The 11,704-nt window shown below is 39.1% G+C and overlaps 1 protein-coding gene across 6 annotated transcripts in view; it reads right to left on the reverse strand.

Annotated features, from left to right (window-relative positions):
* Pcdh15 (protocadherin related 15) overlaps positions 1-11,704 on the reverse strand; it is a 1,498,824-nt gene that overhangs the window by 558,618 nt on the left and 928,502 nt on the right. The gene's annotated exons all lie outside the window — the stretch shown is intronic.

Below are 11,704 nucleotides of genomic sequence, written 5' to 3' on the forward strand. Positions count from 1 at the left end.
GTGTTGTCATTGTTGTGTAATATTAGTTATGTTATGGATTGGCAGATTATAACAAGAACATAGTTGGGTAGAGTGGCTCATGAATATAATTGGAGCATTTCGGGGTTGGGGATTTAGCTCAGCAGAAGAGCGCTTGCCTAGTGAGTGCAAGGCCCTGGGTTCGGTCCCCAGCTCTGAAAAAAAGAACCAAAAAAAAAATAATTGGAGCATTTCTGAGGTGAGCTTGAGGCAGCAATTCTGCTTAGAGTTTGAGGCCAACTGGGGTTACAGAGTGAGTTCTAGTCCAGTCTTGGGAATTAGGTGAGACCCTGTCTCAGAAACCAATCAACCAACCAACCAAACAAACAAACAAATAAACAGCCAAACAAACAAAAAACCAACTGAACAACCAACCAACCAACCAAACAAACAAACAACCAGATAAACCCTCCTAATTTATTTTGATATATTAAAAACCAAACTAAACCAAAACAGCAACAACAACAACAAAATCTTACATAAGGGGGTAGAGAGAGGGCTCCGAAGTTAAGTGAAGTGACTGCTCTTCCAGAGAGCCTGGGTTGAATTTCCAGCACCTACATGGCAGTTCACAACTGTCTGTAACTCCTGTTCAAGGGGGTCCAACACCCTCGTACAGACATATGCATTCAAAACACCAATGCACATAACCCCCCTCCCAGAAACCTTTCATGTGTGAATTTCCTCACGTATATTGAAGCTGTTCTTCAGAATTAAATTGGCTCTTATGTGTTTATTCTATTGGTTTACTATTTCGACAAGAATGCTGATGGTTTTGTACTATATGGAAGTAATTATTCAATTATATAATTATAATTTACATCATGTATGTATGTATGTATGTATGTATGTATGTATTTATGTATGTATGTATGTGGGACTGAATCAATGGCCTCAGTATGTTAAGAATGTACTAAGTACCCTACCATTCAGATAGATCTCCAGCCCTTCTATAATTTTGTTAATTTTTCAAAAGATTTATTTATTTATTTTCCTTCAATGTTCATGGATATTCTTCCTATATACAAGTCTGTGCACCAAGTTCATGGAGTGCCTTTGGAGATCAGGAAAGAGCATCTGATTCCCTGAAACTAGACTTATGTGCTGCTAGCTGCCGGAAAACAAACTCAGGTTCTCTGGAAGATCATCCAGTGCTCTCAAGTGTATGTGGCATAGCTCTTGCCAAAGCTGGTCCTTTATCATTGTGATCCCCATGCCTCAGCTTCCTGATTTCATTTCTTCTAATTGCAAACTCTACTTCACTTAAAGGCGTGACTGGTTATCCAAGTTTACATTGTAGCTCCACCACTTTTGTTTTCAACCAGTATATTCCATCAATTTATTCTTGAGTGAAGCCTCAGTATCTTTATGTATAAAATACCAATAACAATTATAACCTTTTGAGGTCGTAACATGTGTAAAAATTTTGTATAAAACGGAACTAGGAAAATGGTTAGGACTCCTCCTTTCCTTCGTTCACATTCTTTTAACCCGTCACTGTAGAGAATTTCAACCACCAGATCAATTAGAAGCACAAGCTACTTTACTGTTTTATCTGAAGGGTATTCCTCTTATCCCCCTTCCTCAAATAGAGACACTGTAACTCAACTGGGAAAATTAAAAATAATCAATATAAGTCATTTATCATTTCTGCATGGCCTCAAAGCAGTAGAGACTTTTAATGAGACACAGATATAGGTAAAGGTGACTCTGCCATCTTTAGAGAATGCCATTGGAGAGTTCTTACTGAGTATGATGATCTCACACGAACCCAGATGAATATGAAGTCTACATAAGTCTCCTCAAAGCCAGACAGTAACTCATATGGACATAGTAGTGGTCCATGCAGGACACCCACAGGGTAGGTATTAAGTGTTTTCACAACTTCTCTCATGGCATATTATACTTTTTTCTTTTGGTTTACTCAAGGCACTATGAGTAAGCTATCTTCTGTAGCTGGTAATAAAACACTTAAATACCTGGCCCAGATTTCACATATGAGGCACCCTATTCCATAATGTATGTAACCAACTGTCCTTAGATAATTAAGAATGTCAAAATGGCAGGGACTCTGATCACCCCAGTTAAAAATCTCTTGGCATCACTGTGAGGGTGATTACAGCTTGGGTCAGCTGAGGTGCAAAGACTCATTTTAAATGTGGGCAACACAGATGTGGATGCTCGCAGCCAACCATTGAACTGAGAATGGGATCTGCAATGGAGGAGTTAGAGAAAGGACTGAAGGAGCTGAAGGAGTTTGAAACCCCATGAGACGAAAAACAACCTCAACCAACCAGACTCCCCAGAGTTTCCAGGGACTATACCACCATCCCAAGAGTACACAGGGTTGGACCTATGGCTCCAGAGGCATATTAGTAGAGGATGGCCTTGTCGGGCATCAATAGGAGGAGAGGCCCTTGGTTCTGTGAAGGCTCGATGCCCCAGTATAGGGGAATGTCAGAGTAGAGAGGTGGGAGGGAGGGAGTAGGTGGGTGGGTGAGTGGGTGAGAACCCTCATAGAAGCAGGGGGAGATAGCAGGGTTCTGGAGGGGAAACCAGGAAAGGAGGTAACATTTGAAATCTAAGTTAAAAAATATCCAATAAAAGAAAGAAAAAAAGTGTGGGCAACATTATCCATGGGCAGAGGTATAATACCAAATGTAAAGGAAAAAACAGAGCCAAGTACTGGCATCTGTCTTTCTCTTCATCAAGGCCATAGATGCCATGGGACCCTTCATTTGAATATCTCATAATGGTGTCAAATCTATGTCACCTCTATAAGCTCTGTTCTCTTCCATTTCCAGTCTATCATTAATTCTTAACTATGTATTGAAGTTCCATACTTTTTCATATCCCTAATAGTGATTCATCAAATTCATGGTTCTTCTAAACTAGATACTTTTCATACAGTACATTCCAATTATGTTTTTCCCTCTCCCAGCTCCTCCCAGATTCTTTTCTCACCCAAATTCACATGTTTTCTTACTCTCTCTCATTAGAAGACAAATAGGTATCTAAGAAATAATAGAACAAGATAAATCAAAAATGATCAAACTAGAATAGGACAAAACAAACAGAAGAAAAAAAGCCAAAGGAAAAAACACAAGGAGCACAGAGATATAAAGACACATATTTTTGAACACAAGGAAATTCCATAAAATCAGACACTATAATTTATATGCAGGAGACATGGAAGGATTTAAAAAAGAACCCTTATATTATGAGACCAAGAACCTCCAAAAATTCTGTGGAGTTCTATTTTTGTTGATCCTCTATTTCTAGACATCGGGGACTGTCCTTAAGTGTGGTTTGTATACTCAATGAAATGTTGTTGGAGAACCCTGATTTCTTTTTTTATATGTGGTTATCAATTAGAGATAGCTTCTGGGTTAAAGAGAGATGCTAATTTCTTTACCAGTGTCTAATTGGCTTCCTAGTTTCCTGACTGTCTCATTTAATCTCTTCTCCGGGATGTTTGTGAGTCTCCCAGCTCTCAAACAGGATTCTTATCATAGCTTCGACGAGCTCTTTATGAGGTCTTCATAATTTTCACAATGAATGAAGCTCCTCACAGCTGATTTCTAACCAGTTCCAGGAGCTTTATCGTTTGGGGTGTGTGCAGGAAAATACAGTGACCCTTCAGTATCAGAAAATTGGTTCCAAGGATTCAAAAGATGCCCAAGATTTGAGTATAAAATGACATAGTGTTTTGCATATAACATATACTCATACTCCTGCACACTTTAGGTCACCCCTGGGTTATATCTATAAAATGTTAATGCTACATGATAGTTTGCACACCATGTTGGCTAGGGGATGATATAGTAAGTTCACTGATGACATAACTTTAAAAACATGTTTAGTCTACTAGTTGAACTTGTAGAGTTCAATATATAGATAGAGAAGGCTGACTGCCCAATAATACTTTCAAAACACCTGCTGCCTTTCCTCTCCCTCTGTGGTGGTTTGAATGGGCTTGACCCCCATAGACTCATGTGTGTGAATTCTTGGCCCATAAGGAGTGGCATTGTTAGGAGGCATAGCCTTGTTGGAGGAAGTGAGTCAATGTAGAGGAGGGCTTTGAAGTCTCACATTATGATCAAGCTCTGCCCAGAGTAGAATCCACTTTCCCTTCTGCTGCCTACAGCAAGATGTGGAATTCTTAGCTCCTTCTCCAGCACCATGTCTGCCTGGACGCTGCCATGCTTCCTGCCCTGATGATAATGGACTGAACCTTTGAACCTGTAAGGTAGCCCCAATTAAATGCTTGCCTTAAAATTAATACCTTTCCTTGGTCATGGTATCTCTTGACAGTCATAAAACCCTAATGAAGACAGCCTCATATTCATATTTCTATTGTTTTTAAATAACTTATTCTTTAACAGCCTTTAGTTCTAACCTGAGGAATCACTTTGCTCGTGTAGCTTCTTGGGGTTACTCAGGAGCTGGGTGCTCTTTTCAAACTGTCCTTTCAAAAGCCCTCATTATATTGTATTGGAATCAATGCCAAGCAAATGTGTACCCAGTGCTAAACTTCAAGTTCTTTGAGACAAATGACTGTAGACACCAGACACACTATGTCTGAGAATGTGAAGCCAACTGAAGAGAAAATGCTTCTAGAGCTCTCATGGTGAATCAATAGAACAGAAAAACAAGAAAGACATGGAGATCACACACTTCTTTATCTCTTCCTTAACACTTGAAATTAGTTTAGGATTATCACAGCTCATTTTCTTAGATTTCAGTATTTTTATTGCTATAATGTACCTTGGAGGTAGTCAAGTTAAAAGGGTCTGAATATCTATTCAAACTCATTGTATTTCCAGGACTTTCATAGACCTTCAGGTAATGGTCATTTCTTAACTACTGTATACTACTAGACCCAAGCCACACATACTTAAAAAATACCCACCTTCAGATTTTGATGAGAAACCTTATATGGAGTCACCTGTAGGTCTGAATATTTAGAATGAAAATAAAATTTTCTATACTATAACATTTATAGAGAAAAAAGCAATTGAAACATGTCTTTAAACTACGTTGAAATCAAGAACAATGCAAGTCTCAAAAACTAAATGCCCTAAAAGGGATTCTAGCCAAATTCAATCTGCTCATGCTTTAGTTATTTACAGCCCAGGTTTTCAAGAAAAGAAAAAATGTTTACAGTGCACACTAGGCAAGTCTAAAACACAATAATCTATCTTGTTTCCGTAAGACAAATCTTCCAAAGAAAATTAATTTCTACTATAAAAAAAGGGATGCAAAGACCATATTCAACATAAAACTATTTGACTTTTTCAAGCAGAGGACTTACAATCATTAGTGTTCTCACTCCATATTCTCTCCTTACATCCCATCCATTTCTGTGGGACCAAACAAACTTCCTATATTGTAATGATGGAAGTCTTCATTCCTCCTTTGTGGGATCATAATTCCTCTCCCCCCAAGTGTTCAACAGACTTATCTATCAGTCCCATTATTTATAGCTGCTTTTGCATGGATGCATGGGTGGGGAAGGATATGGAAGAAAAGAAAATGCTGTGCAAATTGCATATTATAAAATTAAATGGTAACATATTGTGTTGTTTCGGATCACCATCAAGTCTAGAGGCAAAATAGAAATAACAGATGCAATATGAATGCAGAGTTATCATGTGTGTCGTGCTGAATTCCAGGCTCACAAAATTAGTACAGTATGCTCTACCTGAGGCAGACACCTTCCCCTGCCACACACACACACTGGGACACAGAAAGAGGCAGAGAGAACACATACACACAGACAGATGGACAGACAGAGATGGTGACACAGAGAGACAGAAAGAAAAACAGGGACAAGAACCTTTGAATTTTGGTTGATAATACCCTATGAAAAGAAACTATACCTTAATCTGTTATTAAAATTTCTAAGAGAGGTTTCTTCCGTATTAATAGGGACCTCCATTTTTCATATCACAAGATTTCTAACATATCTTTTAATTCAATCATTGTTGATTGTTTGAATGAGCCTAATTAAATTCTACCCTGAAGCTAGGCACAGATAACTCCTTATTTTATTAGTTCCCTGGTAGTGTTACAGATCTGGTTTGGGAGAAATCCTAATGCAACTGGATTTTATTTGTGGTTGAAATATAAATGCATACATATATATGTTATTACACAAATAGCTCATTTACTACAGCCAGTGCTGTAGTTTATGGATTATCTGTGATACTCAGAAATTGCCAGAATTCCTCTGGATTTATAATATAAACGGAATTCACTCTACAGGTGAAAAAACTCACTTTGTAAGTGAAAATTTAATGATACTCTTTCTACAAGAAATAAAGCTTGAAGAAAATGCTTTTAAACCATGCATTTTGTGGTAAATTTACTGTCTCCACATCTCCACACTTCCACTATTCTTGCCTCTTTAGCATGTAGGTTCACACTAACATTTGTCTCTTCCTGAGAAAAAGGAAAAGAAGAGTCCTCTACTTGTCACTAACTGAAAGAATTAAAAATACCATTGAATAATTTAAGCATATAATAACCATTTCCTTATAACTTGGGGGCTAATAGCACCATATTGCTATTAATATTTGTAATTTAATCTGTTATATTAGCTCTCAAAGCTTGTAGGACCAACATTATTCTCTTTCCAAAAACCTTTCATGGGTTTTTTTTAATTTTTGTGTATAATTCAATTGGTTTAAGTGCACATAGGAATCTCTGACTCTGAAACTCAGAGGGCAATGGCCATGAGACTAGCGAATAACAGGCATTCATGAAATCACTTCTAAGGTTTGGTGATAGAGTTCAGAGGAAGAATATATGTTCTTGATGCCTTTAGGTCCTAGGCTTCACTCCTCAGGAAAGGAGAGGAAAGTAGGAGAAAGTGAGGAGGGGCTGGAAAAAGGAAGATTAGGGAGAGACAGCATGAGAACTGATTTGCTAATTATGAATAAGAACAAATTTTAAATTAATTGCCTAATTAAAACCTTACTGGTGACACTGAGCTAAGTTTGGAATGTTTGTCCAGTAGACCAATTAAGAAAAAAAAATGACCTGTGATTAGAAGACAATTAGTAGCAGCACAGACTTGTATCCATCTAAAAATGAGTATTGCATAACAACGGGCCGCAGTAGAGCATGAACTCTGGGTGTATGGGAATTTTAATCCAGGAACATGGACTCTCTGAGAAGAGATCACATCCAAAGATATGATCTGGCTGGAATGCAGACAAGTCCTGGATTACAGCATGCTCTGGTGGAAGACAGACACACCCTTACTACACACCTTTAATCCTTAACAGTGAAGGTAAGGTTGCTTTGTTAAAGGAAGCTGCAATGGTTAAAAAGTGATGCCTAGTTGAGGGGCAGACAACGTGATGAATAAGAGAAATGAGTCAGAGACAGGATATGCACAAGAACAGCAGAGGAAGAGAGACTACTTAAGGAGAGATAGAGAAATAGATAGATAGATAGATAGATAGATAGATAGATAGATAGATAGATAGATAGATAGATAGATAGATGATAGATAGATAGAGAAAGATAGAGAGATAGATAGATAGACAGGCAGACAGAATGGTAGTGGGTGGTGGGTGGTGGGTGGTGGGTGGTGGGTGTTTTATCAGGACAGTTTTATAGAGACTAGACACAGAAAGAACAAGCTAGAAACAGTCAAAGATGGAATGAGTCAGAGAATGAGAAGGAACCAGAAGATTAGAACATATTGCTGAAGTTAATAAAAGGCCAGGCAGAGCAATTTAGTCCGAAGTCTAAAGAAGCAGGATTGAATCAGTCATCTTGGAAAATTAGATTCTGTGGAGGCTAGAAGCTTCCAGGCCTAGGCCTAGGAATAATTAGAACAAAGAGGAAACAAACATTCTGGGCTAGGCCTAAGCTGTGCATTTACACAGCTTAGTCATGGTTCTCTTCTCATCACTTCATCTGAGGAAATTAAAACGGCATTTACATCCGGGAGTTTGGTACATTAGCCAAATCAGGACGCTAGGTCTTATATAACCAAAGATGATGAATAAGAGGGCTTTGCTACCACTATCACAGCATTCTTTTCAGAATACACAAAGCGAAAGCTCTTATCTTCTCTCAAACTTGTCTAAACTGCCAGGTACTCATCCTCCTAGAATCACGAGTGTTCAGTGGGTGTGACAATTCTGCCTATACTCTACGGTCATTATTTCTAACAAAGGCATAAACACAAGGTTATTACTTTTCTAAAAGTACTTCTTGAAGTTCCCAGTAAAAGTGATGGCTTTAACCACTTCACAGATTAGACAATCAAAATCCCAGAGTGATGAATATTCTGATAGTTCTGATTCTTCATCCAGAGGAACAGGAGACCTTCATATGTGAGCAAAACCAAAATGGTGCATGGCTTAGTGTCAAGGTAGGTAGATGGGCAAATTAATACAACCCTGACACGTAGGTCAATCAGAACGGAGGGATACTGGATCCTTGGCATTCATCCCTCTTCTAGATTTCAGTGTGTGAGAGACTGTTGCAAAGGAATGAACATCCATGAGAGCTGTAGTTAAAAATAATGACCAACTCCAAATAGAGGCAGCAAGAAGGTGGGATTGTAGTATAGCTACATGAAGAGGTTATGCCCATAGGACCAGTGCAGAGTGAAGTGAATTTGGCAATTATTATGGCTACAGAACAAGTTAACCTGCATGGGTTTTTTGAACAGTGAGCTTTTCTTTTTTTCTTTTTTTTTTAAATTTATTTATTCATTTATTATATATAAGTACACTGTAGCTGTCTTCAGACACACCAGAAGAGGGAATTGGATCTCTTTACAGATGGTTATGAGCCACCATGTGGTTGCTGGGAATTGAACTCAGGACCTCTGGAAGAGCAGTCGGGTGCTCTTAACCACTGAGCCATCTCTCCAGCCCGTGAGCTTTTCTTAATGGAATAAAGCAAATGATACGTTTTAGCTGAGGGTTTTCATTTGCAGGAATTTACAGATTTGGTTTTGTGAAGATTTCTTGAGTCACTCTTCCTCCTGATAGCTTTCTCCCTTTTTGAAAATTTGTTTCTAAATTGAATCCCTAGGTGGGAAGTAAAGTGCAGGGGTCCTCAAGCCTTCTATCAATTTCTGTATGAGCAAGAAATCAACCACTTTAAAATGCTCATTCTCTTAGGTTTCTATTGCTATGATAGAACACAGAGGAAAACCAACTTGGGGAAGAAATGGTTACTTTCAGCTTCGGACTCTAGATCATACTTCATCAAGGTGGGAAGTCAGGACAGGAATTCAAGGAAGGACACAAAAGGTAGGAACTGAGGCAGAGGCCATGGAGAAATGCTGCTTGGCTTACTCCTTCCTTGTGGCTTGTTCAGCCCACTTTCTCATATAACACAGGGCTACCTGCTTAGGAACAGTGCCCTCCAGAGTGAGCTAGGCCCTCCCCCATCAATTAGTAATCATGAAAATAATGCCCCCAGTCTTCTTTATTGGCAATCTCATTGAGGTAATTCCTCACTTAAGGATCTCTCGTTCTCTTGTCAAATAACTGCCTTGTATGAAGATATAGAAACACACACATGCACGCACACACACACACACACACGCCACCTTCAAGATTATATAGTTGCGATCCTAATTATATAGTTGCGATCATGGAGAAGTCAATCCCTAACCATGATGCCTTTACCAGAAACAGATGATAGGATTAAAGGAAAGGTTATATCTATAAATGAAAGAAAAGTAGTAACTGACCTCAACTGATGTAGACCTGAAGATAGACATCTCCCTAGCTGCATTCTTCATGTTCCTACTTCCTGCTCAAAAATATTTTTATTGGGGGGGGGGTGGGGGTATGAAAGAGAGGGAAGAGAAGAGAGAGGAAAAGAGAGATGGAGAGGCACAATGGTCCATATGTGGAGGCCAGAGGTCAGATGGCAACTTGTAGTAGTTGGTTCCTTGGGGGATGACACTCAGATCATCAAGCTTGATGACAATCTTGTTAGCAGCGGAGATATCTCACTGGGCCCCTACTTTCTCATTTAAAAATCACCTGTCAGGTTTCAGAAATAGTCTGAAATACTATTATTTCAGATATCTTTATACCAGATCATTTCAGGACATTTTCCAACTTAATCACGCTTTCCTTTTCCAAGAAAATATTATGAATGCTTTTTAACTGACAAGGTCAGTAAATGAACTTAAGTCAAACCTATGTAAACCTGTTATGGTAAATATTAAAAAATGGTGGAACTTTTTATCCTGGTTAGTGTTGGCACCTGTAAGGCCACATGGCATTGCAGGGTATCTTTACCTCAGCAGCTCCATGTAGCCCTCAAGTACTCTCAGGCCCAGGTGGTCCGTGAGCCATTCCAGCGTGGTACCATCCCACGCTCATCCCTAGTGTTAGTTCCAGCATCAGTGGGCCATATGGAACTAACCATAATTTATCTCAGATTAGTAGCTCTCCCAATGGCCCTCTGCTAGCCACAAACACTCTGGCTCCAGCCACCCGGTAAAATCAGGGCTAGGGTCCACCATTTTTTAAAATATTTACTGCAACATAAACGCATGCTGTTTCGGATTTAACGTGTTATACATGACTTTAATTACTCTCTAAAACCTGTTCATTATTTTTTTTAAATTTATTTATTTTTATATAAATACACTACAGCTGTCTTCAGACACACCAGAAGAGGGCATCAGATCCCATTACAGATGGTTGTGAGCCACCATGTGGTTGCTGGGATTTGAACTCAGGACCTCTGGAAGAGCAGTCGGGTGCTCTTAACCCCTGAGCCATCTCTCCAGCCCCTGTTCATTATTTTTATGATCTTCAAACGTATTTGATTTTTTTCTTAAAGGGCAAAACTATCCAAGCATTACAAAATCGCATTTTGTTCTTGAAACAACCAACCAACCAATCAAAACCAAACGACAAGAAGAAACAAGGATATCAACCACTGGAACTAAACAGAAAGCACATTTCTTTTCCTTTCAGTCCTTTCCCCCTCTGTCTCTTCATCCCCCTCTCCCCCTTCCTCCCGCCTTTCTTCTTTTCTTTCTTTTTAACAAGTATGAAATATACATGGCTCCATCCTAGGGGGCGAGTATGGCAAGTGGGATCTTTGTAAATTACCTGTTTGATATCAGGTAAATGGAAGAACCAGTCTCCCTCTTCTGAGCATGAAGCAAGGAGATTGCTTTTTCTCCTCATACTCCCAAGACATCCACTCAAAGGCTTAAGGATCACTTTTGTCCTTTAATAGAATTCAACAGTTAAGAGTGCTTTCAGGAGCCTGCATAGGGAGGCTCCTGCTGTAGCCTCTCCACAGGAAGTTGACATACCTCCAATGGGATATATCCACATAGCAGAGAGGATGCTGGGAGCAATGGCGGCGGGAAACCAAACAGGTGCCAAATTAAAGATTTGACACATGACGAGTGAGAGAAAACTCACTGCCACTTCTCAGAAAAGAGAGAGATACTTTTAATCTTGGAATGAATTTTGAAATTGAAAATAAGGATTGGAATCGACTACAATCACACGGTGATGCAGAGGATTAGAAAGAAAATCAAAAACTGAAAGAAAAAAAAGTGTTAACTGAGGAACATTAATGGTCTCAAATCTTCCAGATGAGTTATTTAATAGTGGCGATGGGTTCTGTAAGGAGCATGCCCAGGGGGCCTTTTCAAATAGCTCCTGAACAG

The sequence above is a fragment of the Rattus norvegicus genome, chromosome 20 (assembly GCF_036323735.1).
Source record: "Rattus norvegicus strain BN/NHsdMcwi chromosome 20, GRCr8, whole genome shotgun sequence".
NCBI lineage: Eukaryota > Metazoa > Chordata > Mammalia > Rodentia > Muridae > Rattus > Rattus norvegicus.